The following is a 24,152-nucleotide window of genomic DNA, read 5'->3' on the forward strand; positions in this document are numbered from 1 at the left end:
ATCAAAGGCACTAGCAACAGTGGATACAACTTGTTTTAAAGACTCATTTTTATTCTTGGGTTTTGCATACATTCCCAACCTTCTCATTATGTTTTGCATTTTAGACATTTTAATTAGTTGCAACATTAACTGACATTAAAACCCAAATTTCTTATTATAAAAAAAAGTCTATACAATCTATTAGCATGTGTCCTAATTTGTCTCCATGAAACCAATCCCTCAAGATTATCCAGCACATCATTAAGAATATGAAAATTATGTTCAAACACTTTACTATAATTCTAACATGTTTGTTTAGTAGTTGGTGTTTCTATGTCTACATTCATGCAATTTTTATTTTCAATTGACATTTCATTTTCACCATTATTTGGGATTTGAATCTTGTTTTCAATTTTTCTTGGTATTTTTTTTGGGGCATGCATTTCAATTGGAGTTTATTGTGCATGATTGTTTGACAATTGCTTCTCATGAAGAAAACCTAAATCATTTATATCGTAACCTACTTCTAAAAAATCACCAATTTCATCATGAGAGAAAATTTGAGGGTTTGGAGACACACCTGTATTGAATGCATGATTAAAATATGCACCTGAATTTTCTTGTATTGAGTTCTTTTCTTTGACCTTTTCATCCATCATGGTATCCTCAATGTCTTTCTCCTTTGAAACATTGTTCAAGTCCCTAATTCTTTGTCTTCTCTCTCATTGACATTGTGCTTCATTCTCTTTATTTGCTGCAATCTCCTCATCTGTTAGAACTTTTGCTTTCTTCTTTCTTTGTTATTTTGATCCCATGTTTGCACCAATTTTGAATTTTAATCAATAGCTTACAAATTGTATAAGAAGATAAGAAAACATAATAACTATGACAAAATTTGTTGTTTCAAATCAAAACTATTATTCAATCATTTCAATCATTGAAAGTCAGTCTGTGGGGCAGCTTTTGGGGCCCAACAGGTACATTAGAAATGGGTACCCACTTACAAATCGGGTACCAAATTTTAAAAAGAATCGGGTACTCGATTTTTAAATAATTGGGTACCCAATTCTTACAACAGGTGAAAGGCAATCGGGCACCTGATTTTTGAGTTACAAATCGGGTGCCCAATTCTTGAGACATGAGCAAGAATTTGGTATGGCATGTGACTTTTGCATGGGGTTTTTCCTTGGGCAAAGGCATGGCATAGGCTTGGTCCCATCAAGCCATGCCTTTATGATCCGTTTTTTTCCTAAGGCATTTAATCGACAATTTCTGGCATTGTCGTAATTTTTTTATAGTCGTCCCCATTGAATTTTTTGATGAAACAAAAACCCATTATAGGTCTTACTATTCTGATTCCAAAAATGTAAATTTTATAGTGTTATTATTTTATTTTCTATTTTTCCATTATTTATTAATCAAAACTATCTCTTAAACATTAAAAAATTGGCATTCACTAAAACTTTAATAACTTTTTTATTTTATATTTTTTCTTAAATTAATTTATATGTCATCAATCTACATACAATTCTTTTGAGGTTAACTTTTTTTTTTGAAAAAAAAGAGATTTTGATCAAATTATGTGGTCTATACACTAGAGGTTTTAAAACTTACCTTTATAGCCAATTAATAATTAATAAAAATAAAATTATTCAATAAAAAATTAAGGAAAAATATTGTCATCAATCTTAGGTGTATTAGGTAACCCCCTTTAAAAGGATTTGCAAAAATTCATTTATTTGTGTCAATATGGTGTCCGTACATGAGTGTGGTATGGTCTTGAAATAGGCATTTTGAAAAAGTGGTTTTTAAAGATCCATACCAAAAAAAAATTCTATCATATGGGTACACAAATAAATTACATATTCAAAAACTATATTTCGAATGATAAAAAAATTATTTCTGAAGTTTTTTATAAATGCCTCAAATTTTGACATCAATTGACAAAATAATTCAAAAACGGGAAAAACACTTCCACTTTTTGGCCAAAAGTGAAACCCAACTTCTTGCACTGACCCTAGAGTCTAATTAAAATGTCACTTTTTTCATATGAGATCTTAGAACTGCATTCTTTGATTTCAGATCTGAATCAAACTTGCCATCATCTTTCTTCAGACTTAACTTCATTTCAACAATCTTCAATTCATGTTTCAAAATCTCATTTTATTTCTTAAGTGTTTCTATCTCATCAATATCACTACTCTTCTCTTTAGGATCTTTTCTAAATTTTAGATAATCAATCTTATCTTTCAATTTACCAACGTAATCTATAGCATCTTCGTACCTTTCTTTTAGGTTGTCTCTTTCTTTTGAAAGAAGGTCAATTTTCTCAAGGGATTCTTCAAGATTCCTCTTCAACTCTTCCATATCCATAGGGATATTACTCAGTTTGTTAAGCCTCTTCTAAGTAATTGGGAACTATTAGAAATAGATAATAGTGAGAGGGGGGTGTATTAGTATTCTACAAACTTTTTCCCACAAGTGGATATTATTAATTACTTTATAATATGCATATGAAAGTAAACCAATAATGGGGAATAGTAAATAAATCCATACACAAAGAGAACTCATAACACCATTTTTTTAAACTAGGGAAAACCCTAGTTGGAATGGTACCCACAAAATGATATACTAAATAAAAGAATCTTGTTAAGGATATTGACCCTATTAGGAGTCTATGAATTACATATAGTGTCTCAGTCCTTGTTAGAGGACTAGGCCCTATTAAAGGCCTCAACCCTGTTAGGAGTTTCTTCGACCATGTTAGGAGTTGGTAGAAAAATTACAACTATATGCAAGAAGGGACCACTACCCTAACGTGCAATTATACAATTTAGTTATTTAAACAAAATAAGGTACATACAATAATCTCTAGTTTCTGCTAAATGTCATACTTCACATATCTCTAATCTTACATCAGAATTTTCATCATAGATCTCTCACATAAGTTCGCATGTCACATACTAAGTTTACATATACACCATAAACTTTGCATTCTCGTACCCTTTACTTCACAAGTAATGATTTTTTACTTATACCCTTTTCTTTAACAAAACTTTGTCCAATCATCTTGATGTTTCCATACATTTGGCTATATACAAAATTAGCCAACACTAACTTAGGGTAAACATCTAGGATGTCATCCCTAAATAATTATTTTGTGACCAAAATAATTCCTTAACCTATTATTAATCCTTTCCTATTATACTCTATTATGCCATGTTCATTGTCCTTACTAGTGTTTGACCTGTAACTTTAGTTGTACTATTTGTACTGATCTGTGCACTTAGGTATGCCATCAAGACACTTGGTTCTACCTTTCCTTAACTCCACATGTGTCAATTGTCACTATAGACTTTGCAATATCAAAATTACCTCTTTACTAATATTAAATTATCTGATACTTAGATAATTTTATGTCTCTAAACATGGAATCTTCAGCTGTACAATCTATCATCTCTTCAGAGACATATGTTTCCATAAATGACAACCCTTAACTCTACTAACTTAGCCATATTGCCAACATAAAGTTGGGTCAGTGTGGGCATAGAGGGTTCTTTTAGGGAATTATAGTTGAAATATATGGGTTGACAATAACTTGTGGGCTCTTCCTCGATTCCAATGATGATATTTAGAGGGAACCCTAAGGGGTGAGAGGAAGAAGTGCTAGGACCACAACTCAATGTATGATACAACATACAAATCAATAAATAAAATGATCATACTTAGCTTTGTCATTAGATCTAACAAGAATTTTTTTTACATTGTAACAAAATGTTGTACTTATGTCATTCTTTGTATTGTAAGCTGAACTTAATCTAGTTGAATAGGACTCCTATAAAGATGCACCCTTTTTGTAAGGATGAATCCCCAGTTTGATGTAGATTAGATTAAGTAAGGTAATACAGAATGATTTCTTTTGGTTTGATCATTATTTCCACTTCTAATTTTTTTTTACAATCATTAATGGTCAAGATAGTTTGTTTTGTGATTAAAACATTTATAGGATTTAATACAATAAATCATAGTCACACTTTTGATGAATTAGAATGTGATTTATAGATAAGTTTTTTATACATATATGAAAAAGTTTTAGAGTTCAAATCTCTTTAATGTGTATGCTACCTCTAGAGAAAATATTTGCCCATGTTCACCCTAGATCAATAGTGTTTCCTTTAGGGGAAGTGATAAAATTATTATTATTTTGTATGAAAGTGAAACATAAAACAACACAATACTTCTCTCTTTGTCTTAGAACCATCAATTTCAAGTGAAGATCTTGTAGAACAAGAAACTAGAGTATGGATATTGATAATGTTTATGTGGTTTATTGAATGCTTGAATCAAGTTCTATTTTTCTTATAATTGATTGCAAAACATGGATGACTCTAAGTAGCATGGGTATACATTGACCACTGAAAATAAGCTATTACATAAATTAGATATGAATCCAATAATTTGATAAAATAAATGATGGGATACAAAATGTTTATTAGTTGTTAATGATATTAAGGGATGTGATATACAAATCTCCTTAGTGAACACTTGACCAAATATAGAAAACCACAATTTTGGAGATTAGACGCCTCCAAAGATGAGAATAGCATTTAAGAAAAGAAAGATGAGACCAATCTTGTCTCATGAAGTGTCTATGTTTAATTTATCAACTATCGCATATCACCTATAACCATTTTGTATAATGTGCTTTGTAGATGAATCAAAAATTCCATCGAAGAGAACATTTTCATTGCACGTTTTTGTCATCACATGCCTTGTTTTAGAGGATATTACAAAAAAATGAGAATGTACATATTGAAGTAGACTAGTAGACACTATAAGGGCAAATTTAGGTGTGGCATCACCATGTTGCACCAACTCCTAGCGCATGAATACGAAAGAAAGAAATTTTATCTAAGATTTTTTTGGGCAACCCAATAATGCATTGTTGTTCTATCACTTAGTTGCATATGTTTTGACTTCAATTCAATGCTCAAAGAGGATATACAATGATGTTAGTCTTTAACATTTGTGACAATAAAGAAGCCTTTTATTGCGTGGGGATAGGAAGTTAAAGTGGCTAAGCTTTTATTAAAAAGTATTGAATCTACACTATATTGAGATTCAATGCATAAAAAATGGACGTCATGTCCTGTTATTAGAAGCTCAATCAATAGGAGGGTATTTGTGGTTCAATGAGAAAACCCCACAAAGAACCCTAAAATTGAATTGGGAATGTTTTGGGCTCATTAAACCAAACAAGATATGTGGATTTAGTAATCGTTCCACACTGTTTCATTAAAAGAAAGAAAAAGACTAGTGAAAAGTTAAAACTGTACAAATATATATATATATATATATATATATATATATATATATATATACTTTGTAGGAATATCTTATCAAGTCATTTGCTTTAAAAAAAATACTATTCAAACCTTAGCTTAAAACTAAAACTTTAAAAATCTAAATAATATTTCTAGGCATATGACAAGCTTCTAATTTTTTAAAGTATAACCTTCATATATTTTTTCAAGGTAGCCACAATCTATAGCTTTACGAGTGTCTAGAGTCTCTTAGATGTCATTATTGAAGCTAGCATCAGACCTACATTTTATTTAACACAACAATAGGCAAACAAAAATTCAAATATGATGAGAAGTATTCATTAATACGCCCCAAAGCTCCATTTCATTCTTCTTTGGTTTGAGTAAAGAAGACACAAAACAAAAAAAATCTTGAAAATAAACCATGTTAGAGTAATTTCGAGACTTGTTTGTAAGGGCCACTAGTGCATTTGTAGTGCAATTATGATCCTTATCAACTCCTTGTACAAGTAATTTTTCCAAGTATTATTAGATCTTTTGGCTTCAAGCAAGTGTATTTGTTGGATGAATTATTCAATAGATATTTTTAATCAATCAAAATATAGAGTCAAAATATATGACCATAGCACGATTTCCAATATGCATAGTAATTGAAAACAAAAAATGAAGAGAATGTGCATAGCCATGTAAAATGTCACATAACTTAGTACAGGATGGTGTGCCAGCACCCACCTTCTTGTGGAGACCAACCGAAATTAATATGTTTTGAAATAAAAATGAATAAAACCACTGGAAAAATTAGAAATAATTGATTAGAAAAATGAAAAAAGAAAAAAAGAAAAAAAAGAGTTTAATAAAAAGATCTCTTTTGGAGCATGAGTCCCTGCCTATTAGAGAAATTAGAAGGAAACAAATTATTGGAAAATAATGTTAAAAAGTAGTTATTGAATAGCAATATTATAAAATAAAGCTAAAGTTAAACGTATAGATTTATAAAACATAGATAAAGTATTGTTAAAGCCCATACATATGCATTATGGAAAATAAGTATGTAACAAACAAGTGTTTAAAAAGAGAAAGATCGTTAAATGAGTTAGGACTCTAAATGAAGATTGTGATATTGTGGAAAAGATTTTATAATATATATATATATATATATAATTTAATTATGTTATTTATATATGCATATTTAAAAAAATTAAATAATGACAATGCCAAATACTCAATACAATATTATTTTTAAAATTACTAATTTACATGTTCAATATAATAACAATCAATATAATTTTTTTTTAAATGAATTACATAAATATTATTATAATTTAAATTTTATTGATATTTTCATTTTTTATTTGACTAAATTCAAAAATTATTTTCAAAATTCAGTAAGAAAACAATCAAATAAAAAAAGTTTCATTAATTTTTTAAAACATTTTTACTTACTAAATATTCTAAACCGTACTCTACATGAAAATAATTTTAAAAATATCTTGTTATTTTGATTTAGTCTTTAAAAAAAACAGCTTTAAAAAAATTAAGCTTCAAATATTTCTATTTTACATTTACTCTTACATTATATAATCTTATAATTTTACGAAACTAAGTCAAAGGTTAATAAAAGACAAAAGAAATCTAATATCACTGCCTTCCCTGCCATTTCCATTACTAGCCATAGACGACACTATGATGAGTAGGACGAAGATCAAGAAGCAATGGAGCTTCAGTCTTCCCAATGAGCAGAACTACCTATAATTGAACGTGGGAATGAATAATTTTGATCATTACTATATGGGATTAAGATAAAGTCTCCTTTGCATAGTTACTTCTCCGTCATTAATGATCTGTAGATTTGATTGGACAATTTAGAGTACTGAGTCTTGTGGAGGTGATAGGTATTAAATGTAGTTCATCTTCCTTGTTCATATTTTCTTGATTTTTTGAATTAGAAAAATAACATAAATCCCAGCAAAATTGAGAAGGACCAATAAGAAAATAAGAATAAATCAATCTAAATTAATTTAATAATAAAAACTTCATCAAACCTTAGAATCTAATTTTCTGAAACTTGACAAATTAATAAAGGGGGATCAGTTCGGACTAATAATATTAATCCAGACTATAGGTTAAAACGTGAGGCACGGTTTCAAAGATCAACCTAATAGTAAAAGGCGAGGTAAAAACATTAGTTGCGGAACTGAAAATTGAATGATTCTTATGTTTTATTGTGATGTCTCATTATTGCCTAGAAAGCACCTCCTTGCTTAGTGAGTAAGTTGCGTTCCATTCCCTCTCTACGTTTCTATGGAATAAGAAGGTTGATAATGTGGCATGATACAACTTTTGTCACATTTACCGCAGTATCGAAGGCTAAGCATACATTTCTCTCACCAGCATGTTTCGTTTGTTTCCCAAAATCAATCATAATTCGTATATGGAAGAACTACTTCATTAATGACTCCCATTCAAGCCCTGTACTTATCATATTCTCTTCAAGAATTCAACATTGCCACGTGCTCTCTCGTGGAATGTAATGTAGCATCCATTCGATTCCTCTCTTAGGTTTTGCGTCCATTATTTGCAAGGAGGCAAATTAGGGTTGTAGCACTTGGTAAAATTGCTTCTTGGTGTGGATCCTTTCGCTCTAGTTTTCACTTGCACATTTGTGTGCACTTTGCCAGCACATCGTCATCAGAATTTGACCGTAGATAGTAAGCTTAGGTGTTAGAGACAAGGCAGATTGGAATGCAGAAAATGAAAAAATTGTTTATTGATTTCACCCTTATAAGTTTCTTGTTGGAAACAAATGCATTGCATTGAGATTCATTTGGTATATGGTCCCATTCCATGGGAAACCTGCATGAAAAACTGTGAAGCATGAAATTTCCTATGACACTTGTGATGATGATTTTGGTCCGAACGAAACATGGCAGTGTGATGCGGCTGCTTGGTGCCGCCATTGACAACGCACATACCACTTTTGTTTTGTTTAAACCTCGCTTCCATCTGTCACTGTTCCTCAGTCGAAGCCTTAATAATATCGCCCCTGCTCTGCTATAAAAGCACTATGAAAGTGAGCATGCATTATCAGCACAGTGTAAGAAACCAACAGTGGAGAGAAGCACGAGAGCCTTGCTGCTGCTGCTCTGTTGCGAATGGGCAACAGCAACAGCGGAGAGAGGGGCTAATGCAGCAACAGCAAAGTTGCAGAACGCAGCATCTGAGCGCCCAACAGCCGCACGAAACCATCAGATCAGAGGGCGGCACCATTGAGCTCTCCACCAGGCAGGACAATGATGAATTGGACTTTGCTGGTGTTGAATTCATCAGAGAGACTCTCGAAAAGGACTCCCTCGCACTCCAGAGATTCTCAAATGTTCCTGAAATTAGATACGTCATCGAGGGTACGAACTACGCCATGATAGACCTTTTCAGCTTTCGATTCATTCCATTATAATTGCGGATGTGAGTATGACTTATGAGTTGAATTGCTGGCATGAACTAAATTGCTGATGTGGGTATGACTTTCGAGCTGAATTGCATAAATTGGATTGCTGATATGAAATGACTTACGAAATTAATTGATGATGTGGGTATGAATTGAATTGATGATATCCACTAAGTTGCTGATGTGGGTATCTTATGAACTAAAATGCTTATATGGGTATGAGTTATGACTTAATAAAGCTAATGTGGATATTTATGATTGTTCAGGTGAGGGCTGGCTTGGTGTGGTTTTTCCAGGGTGTACAGAGACTTGCAGGCGGTTTCCATTTGAAGAAGAAGGAGAGTGCCGAAGGAGGAGAGAGAGAGAAGAGGAGGACGAAGACAGGGAGGGCGAGAAGAAGAGGAGGAGGAGGAGGAAAGAGGAAGAGGAAGGGAAGAAGAGCGTTCGAGGCACGAGCGTGAGCGGGCTCGGGAAGAAAGCTCGCAGAAGATAAGAAGAGTGAGAAGAGGAGACGTGGTAGCAATCTATGCAGGGGTGGCATACTGGTGGTACAACGATGGCGACAGGCCTCTCCGAACCGTGGCCATTGCCGACGCCTCCAACTATCAGAACCAGCTCGACAAATGTTACCGAGTAAGCATTTCATTTCAACCATCTCCTACTCTCTTTCTTTTCCAATGCCCATTAAGAATCAAATGCTAAGCCTTATTTCTTTTCTATTTCAATGCCCACTTTGAATCGAATGCTAATTCATCTTGTTTTCTATCCGTACCCACTTTGAATTGAACCGAAATTGCAACGGCAGCCCTTCTTTTTGGCGGATCCCCTGCAACACGGGTGTTGAGATAATGGGTGTTGCACACATTGCATAATATTGTTATTTTATTATTTTATTTTGTTATGTAATGTTGTGCTTAGATGGACATGCAACATGTAAATATTCCCATGGGATATTCTTGATGAGTTGTATTGTAACATTATAAAAGTATTTTATGTAATTATTTAATATTGGAGAAAAGAATTAAATGTCCAATATTAAATGTGGGGTCAGTGGGTTAGGTAGCACATGGTTTTATGTAATACCACTTGGTGGTTTTGTGGGTAGTTGTTGTATAGAGAAGAAAGAGTGATAAGAAGAAGACAAAAGGCAAGAGTCGAGTGGGACAAGGCTTGACAGGTTAGCCAAAGGAGCATTTGTGAAGGTTGAAAGCATGGCATGAGATGTGTGGATTCATGCTTGTTCACATAGTTTGCTCGGTTGTGGCTATGGCCATGAAGGCTTCCATGGTTGTATGGCAATGGTATTTTTGCTGAATAATACATGATGATGGATGCTTTTGGAGGCTGGGTTTTTCCCTCAATGAGGGTTTCCCAGGGTATATCTTGTGTCACAATTTTGTGGGTATGTTTCCTATTCTCTTGCATGTGGATTTTAATTTCGTATTTATTTTAGATCTATTATGAGTTATGTGGAAACGGTTATATTCTTTATTGACAAGTTTCCTTACAATTGGTATCGGAGCCTGGTTTTGGCCTGGTCATGGGTTCAAATCTCTCCGGTGCCTTCCCGACCTGCGTAAGCACCTGGTATGCGCGTCGAGGGAGAGATTGTTGGGTGATGCGACGCGCTCCCCTGTCCACAGGTGGTTAATTATGTGGTGATCCATATTCACTAACAATCATGGCTTTTGGTGCAATGGCAAATGGGCCCTACAATTGGTGTCAGAGCTATGGTTTTATTATTGTAACCCTAGATTGAATCCATGGGAATGCATGAGAGGATAAAAGAAAGGGCAAGATATATGAATAATTTATTGCAGATCTGAGAGTTTTGGGTTTGCTGTTATGATGAGATGTTAAAATATTTGGGCATGTGAAATTGTTAGACAAAAAAAAAAAAAATTCGGATGTTTTCATTTAAATGAGGGTTTTGAGGGGTAGCTTGCAAAAATGACCTCCTGGGCAAAAATAGACCTCACCATTGGATCCGGATCGACATTTCCATAAAATTTGATATATAATATGCCCTAGTTTGGCCATGTTCAGAGGTAATTCCGTCGAAATTTTTGTCACTGAAAAAATTAAAAATTAAAAATCGTACTGAAAATGGTAAAAAGATTGTCTTAGTAAAACGGCCATAACTTTATCTTAGAATATCAGATTTCAGAGTTCTTATAGGCGTTGGAAAGCTAATTCAGAGCACTACAACGTGGTGTAGGTTTGGTTCTATAATTTTAAAATTTTGTTAGATTTTCAGAGCCCTAAAGTCAGATGTTATTTATTTTGAGCACAGATTAGGGCATAACTTGGGCATACGAAGTCAGATCTTGAACTTCGAGTAGTCAACAGAAAGCTCTTGGAGAACTCTACACATTGGTTCAAATTTGGTGTAAGTTTGGCATGATTTATTTGTTGATAAATTGATCTGAACAGTTTATGGTATATATTTTGACTATGGTAACATTGTGAGTTTATGGCATTGGAGATTTAAGTTTTGATGTCATTGTATACTCAGTTCATATTTTAGATTGGTCTCATGATGATATGGTTATCAGTGTTTGATTTGGATATGCATGATGACTTGTTGGGTCTACAAGTTGTGCAGTTTTGTAAGCGGTCTATACTTACAGGTTGCATTTATAGCTTGGTTATGGGTTGTCTTTGCCCATTGATCTTTCATTATTTATGCATATTCAGATTGGTGGCTTGGATTTGGGTTGTCTATGCCCTAAGTCACATAATTTTATCTTCATGTAGAAGGGATGAGATGTTGTTACCAAGTACAGTCATGGCAGAGGATTGTGGTTGACTATGCTGACAGGTTGGACATATTGAGAGCCAGATGCTCGGTTCATGGATGTGATCATGGTGTCATGGATTTTTGGCATGACATGATTGGATATACAGGTACATAATTGATGTTTATTAGCTTGGATTTCTGATTTGGTTATGGTGGTATATCTTCTTGGTAGAGGATCATGGTTATTTAGTTTCTTTTGAGGAGCTCATGATGTGCACTTTGAGTTCTTTAATAGTTTGATGCCTTGGTTGGTTCTCATGGTTAGAAGATGGTTTTTCATCATGATGTCATGGATAGCTTGGATACACGGTTTAGTGGAAGCTTGTGACAGTGATGGGATGACAGTGCAGGATTAGTTCCTAGTTTGGTTTATATCTTCTTGATTTGGAGAGGATGGATTTTATGATGCCATAGGTGACTTGGTACCATGGTTGAGTGGGAGTTGTTGGCATTGATATATTTTTTAAGTGTTTGCAGATGTTGGAGGTTTGTCTTAGATCCTGTTGGTGCAGAAGCGTCTTTGACATTTGCATGGTGCACTTGTTATCTTCATGGTGTTTGAAGATGGTTAGATCTTGAGGACTCATGGAGTTTTTGGTTATCTTCATGGTATGTGGAGATAGTTCTTCCTGGTATGTGGAGATGGTTTTCTTTATGGTGTATGGAGAGGGTTGCATCTTGAGGACTCACAGGGTTCTTGGCAAAGGTGTGGTTTATGCTTCTATTTGGTATATTATCCTTGGTGTGAGGATGGTCTCTTTATTATGTCATGGTATACTCTTGATACACGTTTAGAGTTGTGACATGTTATGGTGTGTTCATATGGAGCATGTTATCTCTTTAGTTGAGATGGTAAGATCATGTTGTCATATTTATGTTCTTGAGGCCATGGTTGGAACTTTTGACATTGATCTTGTTTTAGTTTCTTGGTATTGAGTACACTGATCATAAGTTGGATACTTCATGATATTGTTATGTTGCATTTGGAGTTGGCATGGATACTTAGAGACGGTGGTGATGCTGATTTCTCTTGGATTAGAGAAGTATTTGTTGGGACGGTTGATGGTTTCAACAGGAAGTTCGAGGGGCAGTCACTTGATATGGACTTGAGAGGAGATTATTTTTAGATGAGTCTTGGTTGGAGACTTGGGTATCTTGATGAGCATTCTCATTCCCCACTCTTGGTCTACTCGGCGGTTTGCTACTTGAGAGGTATAGCCCATTGTTTCTCTCAATTGCATTATATTTATGCTTGTCTTTCATAGAAATGGATCTTGAGCTATGGGACATGAGTTAGTTCTGGAGGGTTCATTTGAGAGATGGTTTAGCATTGGTTATCTCCATGTGCATATGTTGTTATGCTGGTTGAGTTTGAGAGATGGTTTTATATTGGGCATTTTCCTTGGATTAGGAATGGTTATTCCTTGGTTTAGGAATGGGTTTACTGAGTTTGATATTCTTGTGAGAGGCTTACATCCATGATGAGTTATATGGTATGGTTTGGGTGTTGTTGAGGCTTCTTGTTGGGGTTTTATGGAGGAGATCATACTTGCATAGTTTACATCTAGAGGTGTGTGTAGAAGGACATGATACAGGTTATGATTTGCATGGTTTCTCTAGTCTTGGTTCTCTTCCTGAATGTTCAGTTTTGACTACATTGGATTTGAGATTGGTTGGAGATTGTGATCACTGGTTTGTGTTCATGTATGTCATGTGAGAGATGACATGGTTATTTCTTTCTCTTTCCTCTGTTGGTTGTGGAGAATTTGGGAGACTATTGGAGACTTGTTATGAGAGTTGTTCTTGCAGGATATTAGTTTATGTATTGTGGATGTCCTTGATACTACATGGATTCACTTCTTTGAGATGTGTTAAGTGGATTGGTTATAGATTTGACATTATCTTTTGCAGTGAGAGCTTCTTGGTATATATGTGGCAGGTATTGCTTTTGAGGCTTATGATTGTAGGTTGCAGATTGGATATGTCGGTGATATGAGATTCACTTGTTATACCTTTGAGGTATGGATAGTTGGATGGGTTTGGCACTTTTCTGTGGGTGCTATTTCAGCTATGGATATTTTGACAACTACGGATAGATGTGATTACCTTTGGATCAGGTTTTTTGTGCTTGGAATTTCAGTTGGTACAGGATTTTATGATCTTCTAATGCGATAGGTTGGGTGGTTTTTCTCTTTGGATGGCTTCTATGTATGTCCAGTGGCAGTGGCATAATAGGAGGTGAGATCATTCATGTTTGAGAAGCTGGATACTTTAATTTTGTTGTGGGTACCAGGATGGAGCACTTGGTATATTTTGATCCATGATGGTAGATGTGCTGGGAGGGATTGTTCCCTTGTTTATTTATGTGGCTACGGATTGACCCTATGCAATGTATACAACAAGTGGGAGATTGTTGAGATAATGGGTGTTGCACACATTGCATAATATTGTTATATTATTATTTTATTTATGTTATGTAATGTTGTGCCTAGATGGACGTGCAACATTTAAATATTCCCATGAGATATTCTTGATGAGTTGTATTGTAACATTGTAAAAATATTTTATGTAATTATTTAATATTGGGGAAAAGAATTAAATGTCCAATATTAAATGTGGGGTCAGTGGGTTAGGTAGCACATGGTTTTAGCACATGGTTTTATGTAATACCACTTGGTGGTTTTGTGGGACTTGCTACTATATAAGCAGCCACAAGGGTAGTTGTTGTATAGAGAAGAAAGAGTGACAAGGAGAAGACAAAAGGCAAGAGTCGAGCAGGACAAGGCTTGATAGGTTAGCCAAGGGAGCATTTGTGAAGGTTGAAAGCATGACATGGGATGTGTGGATTCATGCTTGTTCACATAGTTTGCTCGGTTGTGGCTATGGCCATGAAGGCTTCCATGGTTGTATGAAAATGGTATTTTTGTTGAATAATACATGATGATGGATGCTTTTGGAGGTTGGGTTTTTCCCTCAATGAGGGTTTCCCAGGGTATATCTTGTGTCACAATTTTGTGGGTATGTTTCCTATTCTCTTGCATGTGGATTTTAATTTCGTATTTATTTTAGATCTATTATGGGTTATGTGGAAACGGTTATATTCTTTATTGCCAAGTTTCCTTACAACGGGAAAGGAGCGAGAGAGCGGGAGAGGGGGAGAGATATGGAGGCAATGTTTTGGTAGGATTCGATGCAAACATGTTAGCGGAGGCATTGGGAGTGAGGAGACAAGTAGTGATCGACATTCAGGAGAACAACAGAGAGAGTGGGCTCATGGTGCGGGTGAATGAGCCACGTCGACCTCGACAGGGAGGAAGAGGGGCGCCCCTATTTTTCAACACAGTGGCAGTGGCAGAGGGGTCGGAGGAGGATGAGAGGGAGTGGGTAAGTCTAGGTGGGCTTCATCAATTCTACTGCAACATGCGCCTGCGCCACAACGCCGACCGCCCCGATGACGCCGACGTCTTTGTGATAGATGGAGGGAGACTCAACACCATCAACCGCTTCAAACTCCACACTCTCTCCCACCTCAACTTGGCCGCCGAGAGAGGCATGCTCCGCCCTGTATGCCTAAAGTTCCTCATCACCCTATTCAAAATGTTTAATTCTGTGGTTTTCCAAGTTTAAAACAGTCGATTTCTGATGTTTAACTCAAACATTTTTGCAGGGAGCCATGTTTGCGCCATCGTGGGTTGCATGCCATGCAATACTGTACGCCACCAGAGGCGATGCTCGAATTCAGGTTGTCGAAAATAGGGGAAGGCAGGTGTTCGACGGACGAGTCCAGGAAGGGCAGTTCCTGGTCATCCCTCAGTTTTATGCCGTAATGAAGAGGGCTGGCGACTAGGGATTCGACTGGATCACCTTCACCACTTGCCACAGTTGAGATAGTTTCAATTTCACTTCTTTTTAACTCCAACAGAAGAAGGGAAAGTGTATTGAGGGTTGTGATTGATGTGCAGTCCAATCCGGTCGAGCTTTACTGGAAGGAATTCGGTGCTGAAGGTGACCCCGCAGGAAATGATGATGAACGCGTACAACATATCGAGGAGGGAAGCTCATGAGCTGAGGTGGAACAGAGTGCACGAGTTCCTCATCCTGCCCCCGCGTGGAGGGCGGAGGGAATCTGAGCAGTAAATGAAAGCAGGGTATCAGTATGAGACTCGTTGATCTGGTTTTATGTACATGGAATATGTCACGCAGTCTACCTAGTTGCCATTGAAATAATCAGAAATAAATGTTGTCTCTAACGGTTTTCAAAGTTTTTCTTCTAATCGCAATGAAAACAAGTTTTATGCTCAAGAATGTGGAGTTCCCCAAAATGCTGAGTTATTATTCAATTGTCCTTTTTTTTAAAAATATAATGGCGATAAAAAGAGGTTTTAGGGTCAACAATGTCTGAGTTCAGACAAATACTGAGTTTAGATAAATATTAACAGATTTACTGGGATGCAGTTATCCTCCCTGCAAATTGCACCTTGACTAAATTTTAAAAAAGGAAAATAAAATGAATTTTTTGAAATTTTCAGCACCTGGTCTTCATAATCTGTATATTTTGTGATCAAAAATAACAAAATTTGTGATTTGTTTATAAGGAGATGGAATTATGATTCATATAGGCACCCTTGTATCGTTAGAACCATGATAGGAAGTCAGCCACCTTGACTAAATTTTAAAAAAAAGGAAAATAAAATGAATTTTTTGAAATTTCCAGCACCTGGTCTTCATAATCTGTATATTTTGTGATAAAAAATAACAAAATTTGTGATCTTTTTATAAGGAGATGGAATTATGATTCATACAGGCACCCTTGTATCGTATCGTTAGAACCATGATAGGAAGTCAGCCACCTAGTCTAGAGGGTTATGTTTTATCATTTCATTTAATAGTTTAAATAGTTTTATGAGTGGATGTTAGTATTTAGTAGTATGTTTCATGATCTTGATGTATGGATTTCATGTGAATTTTATATGTCCACATTTTTATTTTTTTAATAACTATAACTATAAATGTGTGATACTTTAGGTATATTTATCTAGTATATATGGGTGCACACATATATACCCAAATAAATATACAAACTATTGTGAATATGTTAATTAAGTTAATTATATATTCTTATGTATAATAGGTGTGTTAAAAAAAGGATGCTAATTTCTTTTGGAATATTCTATCCTCTCATATTCTTTGGTTTATCTAGAAATTTAGAAATGAGGACAAGTTCCAAGACATTGGTAGATCCCTTACTTTGTTTCAATTGAAACTCATACGATTTAAGATTGTTTCACAGGTGTGTTGTATCATGAAGCTTGAGGAAAATAAATTGAAAAGATTCCTACATGATGGCCATGGGCTGGAACGGGCTAGCATTGTAGATGATCAGGCAACTTTCGAGACTGCGCTTAAGCGTCTGCTGAAGGAAATTAGAGACACCATAGGCCCTTATGTTGATAGGTTGGATTTCTTTGCGCATATCCATGAGAGCAAGAAAATAGCTTGGATGAAAGGAGAGCAAGGTTGGACTGCTTGGATTGAAGACCATGATCACATTCTGGATTAATTCTCATCTTTTTCTTTTGTATTCTCGAAAAAACTGATTCATATTGTGCGAGTTAGCTATTTTTTGGATCTCAGTTGAACTAGATGGTTGAGCTTGGTGGTTGAGGCTTGCCTCCCCTACTCTGATTTTGTACTCATTTCTTTTTGGATGTTTGATTATTTAATTTTAAAATATATATATATAGAAAATAAAGAAGAATATAAAAATAATTTAATGATAATAACTAGAATAGAAAATTATCCTACCTCTAAGAGACTCAAACCACTAACCTCACAAAAATCAAGTTGATAAGTTACTAACTTACCATTTATACACCTTGGTAATAGTAATAAAAAAATCTAGTATTGGAGTAGGTAAAATTATAATGAGTCAAAATAAATGTATGAAGCTCATTAAGAGATTCAAACCTTGGACTTGGGAGTCCAAAGGGTTGTTCTTAACCATTATGCCATTTATATTCCTAAAATCTAAGTTCCTAGGAATATAGTGTTAAAGAGTAAATGTTAATTATTTTAAACAAAAATAAATAAAATTAATCACAATAAATTAATCATTTATTAAATACAATTATTTAATAAATTAAACCTTAAGACCAACTGTCGCATTGGGAAGCAACTTCTAATTGGAGAACTATAAATATGGCTTTTTGAGAAGTCATTAGGGAAGGAAGGAGATGAATGGTTTTTGTAGAGGAACACTAGCTAAGAAATTGAAAGGAAGAATCCACTTTAATATTTTACTCAATTTTAGAATTGAAGGAGAAAATTTTGAAGGTTTGAGGAAGGTCGAGAAGGAGAAATTTAAGAGGAGGAAGGGATTATAAATTATTTAGTCTTAAGGAATGGAATTTTGGTAGAGTCACAGTCTCAGGCAAGTCATACTTTCTCCACATTATTTTGAGTATCTGGTAATACTTTTCTATTTGTTTTTAAGTTTGATAGATGAAACCTTAATAATAGTAGGATCTCATAAATAGATTAGTGTATGAAAAATTTAATTACAAAAAATAATAGTCTACAAAGAGATAAATTAAAATAGAGACCATATAGTTAAACTTAGAGGAAATGATATATATAAAAATTTAATGTAGGTAAGAGTAAGAGTAAATTATTATGTTAGAAATAAATATCTTAATTGACATAATGTATATTTTTTAAAACTAAATTAAATATGACTATGATTTTAAAAAAGTTAATTCTCTAGTTAAGGGCCTTGAAAAACATAAGAAGAACCCATCTACCCCTATTCTTCATGAGGGTTTAATGTGTTTGATTGTTGAGTATTGTAAGAAGCACAAAGTCAGGGACTTGCTGGAGACTAAAAACTAGGAGAAGTCCAAAGAGGAGACTTGTAGGAAAAAGAAGAGGGAGGTGAAATAGGACAAGAAAGTAGGGTTGTCATCTCAAACCTAGAGGACTCCTTAGATGGTTCTTCTATTCAGATAAGGACATTAAGAAAAAGAAAAAAATTCAAAGTGTCTCAATTAGAACAGACTTCTTCGTCCACCCCTTCTGATAGTTCATAGGATATTTCAACCTCATTGGAGAAAAAGGACTAGGATATTGAGAAAAATGGTAGCTCTGAAGGGGAGGAGGTTATCATGTTAGAATTCTTTAGAATAACTGGGGGGGGGGGGGGGGGGGGGGGGTTGAATCAGTTATTCAAGGTCCAATGATGTCCAATACAACTTATTTCTAAAAATCCTTAATGGTACTTAACTGAAATGATCATGCATGCAATTGAACATTAAACAACCATGAAAAATAAACATGCATCACACCATAACACTAAGAATTTGATGACCCAGAAACCCTCCAGGAATAAGAAGGTAAAACTAGGGTGGGGATGATGCCCACTGAATAACTGTGCAATTGATTTCAACCACTTCTGATGGTCTACCTGTTAAAGGCTACAACACATTGTTAAATGTGACCTTGTTAAAGTATTTAAGAACATTAAACTTGGGATGTCACCCTATTAAAGGATTTACAAAAGCTATTAGGCACACCCAAGTCTATGGGATTTACAGTCACCTACTCAAAAGAATCTTTCATCCCTCTCCAAGGATTTCCTATCCTCCTTCTAAGGATCTCTTATCCTTCTCCTAAGGATCTCTTTGTCCTTCACCTAGGGATCTCTTTGTCCTTCTCCTAGGGATCTCTTTGTCCTTTTCTTGAGGCTTATTCACCTAGTTGTTAAGCTAACCTAGCAACGTAGGGTTTGAATATCTAATACAATGGTAAGAAAGTATTAGAAGGATTTTGACCTGATACAAATTGCAACTTCAACCTTGCAGATTTCAGATCACTCTTCAGTCCTTTTCTTTGCTTGGCTTTCCTCCCTTGCAGTGCTGACATCTTGTTCACCCTTCAAGATATGTCTCCTTGAGTTCTTCCACTGGTTATGCCAATGCAATCTCTGGTCACTCGATCAATTCAGAGTCGTGATGCTCTGTTCTTACTCCTCTTGCCTTCTTTGCATGATTACACTTATGACCAACTCCCTCTCATGCATGTGCACTTGATCTTTGACCTATAACTCCTTATAAAGAAGTTCTATTTTTTATTTCTTGCTCAAATGTCCCTCTCAAACTTTAGGGTTTCAATGGATTAGGTAGGATACAATGTATCTGTCCCATATCTTGTTTCTATCTAGAAACTTCATGATAAATCCATTAGCATTCACCAAAAAAATTTTACATAGTGTTCTGTGCCACCAACTCATCATTCTTATCTTCTATCTGGTTCAAAAATTTTTAGATAATTACCATGTTGGCTTAGACTTGGCAAATCTTCGACTTTTCAAAATAATGCAGCAACTCGGCATCATTGGTTTAATAATGCTCAGCACCTTCTGTGTTACTCGGCATCTATTATTATTTACTGGTGCTCGACACTTGTATCTTGCTCGGCACCTATATCTTGCTCGGCACTTGATCTTCACTCGGCACCTGAAGATTGCTTGGCACTTGATCTTCACTCGGCACCTGAAGACTGCTCGACACTTGATCTTCACTTAGCACCTGAAGACTGCTCAGCATTTGATCTTCACTCGGCACACACTAAAGTTGAACTTGCTTGGCTTCAACTGAGAATTTGTTCAGAACCTAACTAGAACTTAGTTAATCCTTACACCTTTGATATGTCTTACTATGTCCATCCTCTGTGTCTTAGAGTATTTCATCAATACACTATTTCATCAATGCCTTAGCTGATCCTTGTACTTCATTACAACATCATAACTTCAACCTTTCTCTAGGTACTCTAGTTACATCTTATTGATTGCCAACTCCTTGTCAATCAACCAATTGATAGTATTTGGATCACTAAAGCAATTTTCATTCCTACAAATAGCAAGTTTGACATCAATGACAAAATAATGATTGAAACATTCTTTACCAGTTCCATTTCTCTTCATTCATGATCTTTTCAATCATTTCCAACAATCTCCCTCTTTGGCATTGATGGCAAACCAAAACTGATCAAATGATTAAGCTGATCAACTTAGTTAGCACCAAAATCTGAATCCTTTGTTTTGCTTCTCCCTCTGGATTGCTGCATCCTTACTCTGTATTCCTGATCCTTCATATATATATCTCCATATATATCTCCCTCTTACTTTGTGTTGATCAGTTTCTCCTATATCTCCTTCTTTGACATAAATTCCAAAGATGTAGCATCTTTAACATGATAAATATAAACTTTGCATCTCATGTTTTTCTCCCTCTGTCACCATGCTTCTGACTGATCTGGAATTTTTGCTCCTGTTGTCATCTTTTGCATCATTCTTCTGATATTTCAATGATCTACTCTTGTAGATGCAGGGAAGCTTCTATGTTGCTTTAGACTACTTGAGTTAGGGGCATTACCCCCAACTTGCCTCTAAGATATTCATAAGCATCCTTGGGCAATGGTTTGGTGAAGATGTCTGCAATTTGTTTCTTTGTATGAATGTAATCCATCTTCACTAGTTTGTCTTTCATCAATTCTCTGACATAGTGATACTTGATTGTAATATGCTTGGTTTTTGCATGCATTACTAGATTCTTGGATATGTTTATAGCACTTGTATTATCACAATATAGTATCACAGGTTTAGTTACCTCTTCTTTCATTCCTTTCAATAGATGTTTGAGCCACACAATGTTTGTGCAATTGACTGCTGCTGCCACATATTCAGCTTCTACAGTGGATTGAGATGTGCATGTTTTTTTCTTGCTAGTCAAGTAACTAGCCTTTTACCTAAGAATAATGCTCCTCCACTTGTGCTTTTCCTGTCATAAATGTTTCCTCCCCAATCTGCATCTGTGTATGCATTGAGCTCAAACTTCTCATTCTTTTTGTAATATAGGCCAAAATCATCAGTTCCTTTGAGATACCTCATTATCCTTTTTACTACCATGAGATGATTTTCTCTAGGATTGGCAGAGAATCTAGCCACTATTCCAATTGCTAGTGCTATGTCTAGTCTGCTATGTACAACATATTGTAGTTTTCCAATCATGGATCTGTACATTGTTTGATTGACTTCAGCTAATTCATCATTTTTAGATAGATTATGTCCTATTGCCATTGGTGTACTGATAGGTTTGGAGTCTTCTAATCCAAACTTTTTGAGTATCTCCTTGATGTATTTTGATTATGTTACAAATATGCCATGTTTTAGTTGATGTTCTTGCAATCATACAAAGAACTTGATTTCTCCAAACATAGACATATCAAACTCATGTTTCATTTTGTTAGCAAAAATTTTGCACAGTACTTCCTTTCCTCCAAAAACTATATCATCCAAAAATATTTCACATGCAAGAATATCCTTACCTTCTTTTGATTTGATGTACATTTTTTTGTTATCATCAGTTCTTTCAAGTCCTATTTGCACCAAATAGTTGTGAAGTCTCTCATACCAAGCTCTAGGGGCTTTCTTCAATCCATATAGAGCTTTATGCAATTTACATACCTTATTTTTGTTTTTTTCATCAACAAAACCTTTTGGTTGCTCTGTGTAGACTTCCTCTTCAAGTATACCATTTAGAAATGCAGACTTTACATCCATTTGCTAGACTTTAAATCCTTTGAAGGCTGCATATGCTAGTAAGGTCCTTACTCCTTCCATTCTAGCAACTAGAGCAAAAGTTTCTCCATAATCTGGTCCTTCTTCTTGTGCATATCCTTTGCAGACTAATCTTACCTTGTTCCTTGTGATTTCACCATTTTCATCTAACTTTTTTCTAAACACCCATTTGGTTCCAATCACATTCTTATCAACTGGTCTTGAGACTAAGGTCCATGTCTTGTTCTTCTCAATTTTTTCTATTTCTTCTTTCATAGCACTATACCAGTAATCATCTGTTATGGCTTCACTTACTGTGTTTGGTTCCATTTTGCTAAGCAGACATGTTTCATTTCTGAGTCTATTCCTTGTCATTGGTCCTGCCTCTTTGTTTCCAATAATTTGATATGTAGGATGATGTCTTTTCACATACTTTGCCAATACAGGTTCTTTGCTTGTTTGCATGTTGTCTCTTTCAAAATTTGTATCCTCATGCATATTTTCATCAGGGATTTGTTCATTTTCTTCTTGTTGACTATTCTCAGAATCTGAATGAACATTTTTTGTATTCTGTAGCTCGGCTTCTAAATGTGTCTGATGTACAACATTCACTATTTGTGACTCGGTAGATGGTGGATTCTGTTGCTGATTGTCATTCTGAGTTGCATCTTCATCATTATTAGGTATACCTTCATAAAAGTATACAAAGGTCTTGCATTCTTCTACTTTCTTGGCGTTCTCAACACTTTGAACTTTTGCAAGCTCATCAAATTTCACATTTTTGCTTTCTACTACTTTGTTGGTGTTACCATTCAAGCACTTATAAGCTTTGCTTCTAGTAGAATAACCAAGAAATGTTCCTTCCTCACTCTTTGCATCAAACTTTCCATTCCTAGACTCTTTATATATATAGCATTTGTATCCAAATATTTTGAAATGTTTTACATTAGGAGAATGTCCATACCATAATTCAAAAGGTGTTGTGTTTGTACCTTTCTTGACTTGAACTCTGTTGAGTGTGTAGACTGCAATACTTACAGCTTCTCTCCAGTACTTGCGCGCAACATCTTTCTCCATCATTAAGGTCCTGTCATAGTCAATAACTGATCTATTCCTTCTCTCTGCTATACCATTTTGAGGTGGAGTTCTGGGTGCTAATGTTTGCCTTTTAATTCCTCTTTCATTGCAGAAATCTTCAAATTCTCTTGATGTGAATTCACCTCCTCTATCAGATGTGAGACATTTTAGGCTCTTTCCAGTTTCTTTCTCAACTCTAGTCAAGTACCATTTGAACATTTGGAATGCATCCAATTTTTGTTTCAGGAACATGACTGTCATCATTCTTGAATAGTCATCTACAAATAGCATTATGTATCTAAGACCTTTATAGCTTTGTACTTCAATAGGACCACACAAGTCAGTATGAACTAGCTCTAATACTTCTTTTGAAGTATAAGCCTTGCTTTTGAAAGTTGACTTGGTCATCTTTCCTAGTTGGCATTGTTTGCACATGATGTTATCAGGCTTCTTCAACTTTGGTAGACCTCTGACTTTCTTCGTTTTGCTAATGCTTATTAGATTATAAAAATTTAGGTGACAACCTCTTGCGCCATAACCATACATCATCAATTTTGACAATAAGACAAGAAGCATCTTCCATGTTAAGATAAAACAAATTACTCTTAGTCTGATCACCTTTTCCTAATAGACTTCCTTGAGAATCATAAATCTTAGCAACTCCTTTTTCAAATTCAACCTTGCACCCTATGTTGCCTAACTGTGAGACACTTAACAAGTTATAATTTAGTCCTTCAATATAGTATGCATTATCACATGATATCTTTTCAGTAAGCTTGATACTACCTTTCCCTTTGATCTGACATGGTGCATTGTTACCAAATCTAACACTATTTTCTTCATATTGAATAAAGGTAATGAACTTACTTTTGTCTTCAGTCATGTGATGAGAGCATCCACTGTCTATGATCCATC

At 35.0% G+C, this 24,152-nt stretch overlaps 1 pseudogene; it reads left to right on the top strand.

The window, feature by feature from the left end:
- Nucleotides 1-8,237: 8,237 nt before the first annotated feature.
- On the top strand, nt 8,238-15,792 carry LOC149535568 (11S globulin seed storage protein Ana o 2.0101-like; annotated as a pseudogene).
- Nucleotides 15,793-24,152: the final 8,360 nt, after the last annotated feature.

Source organism: Cupressus sempervirens, chromosome 10 (assembly GCF_028749045.1).
Source record: "Cupressus sempervirens isolate cs-2001-9-10 chromosome 10, ASM2874904v1, whole genome shotgun sequence".
Classification (NCBI taxonomy): domain Eukaryota; kingdom Viridiplantae; phylum Streptophyta; class Pinopsida; order Cupressales; family Cupressaceae; genus Cupressus; species Cupressus sempervirens.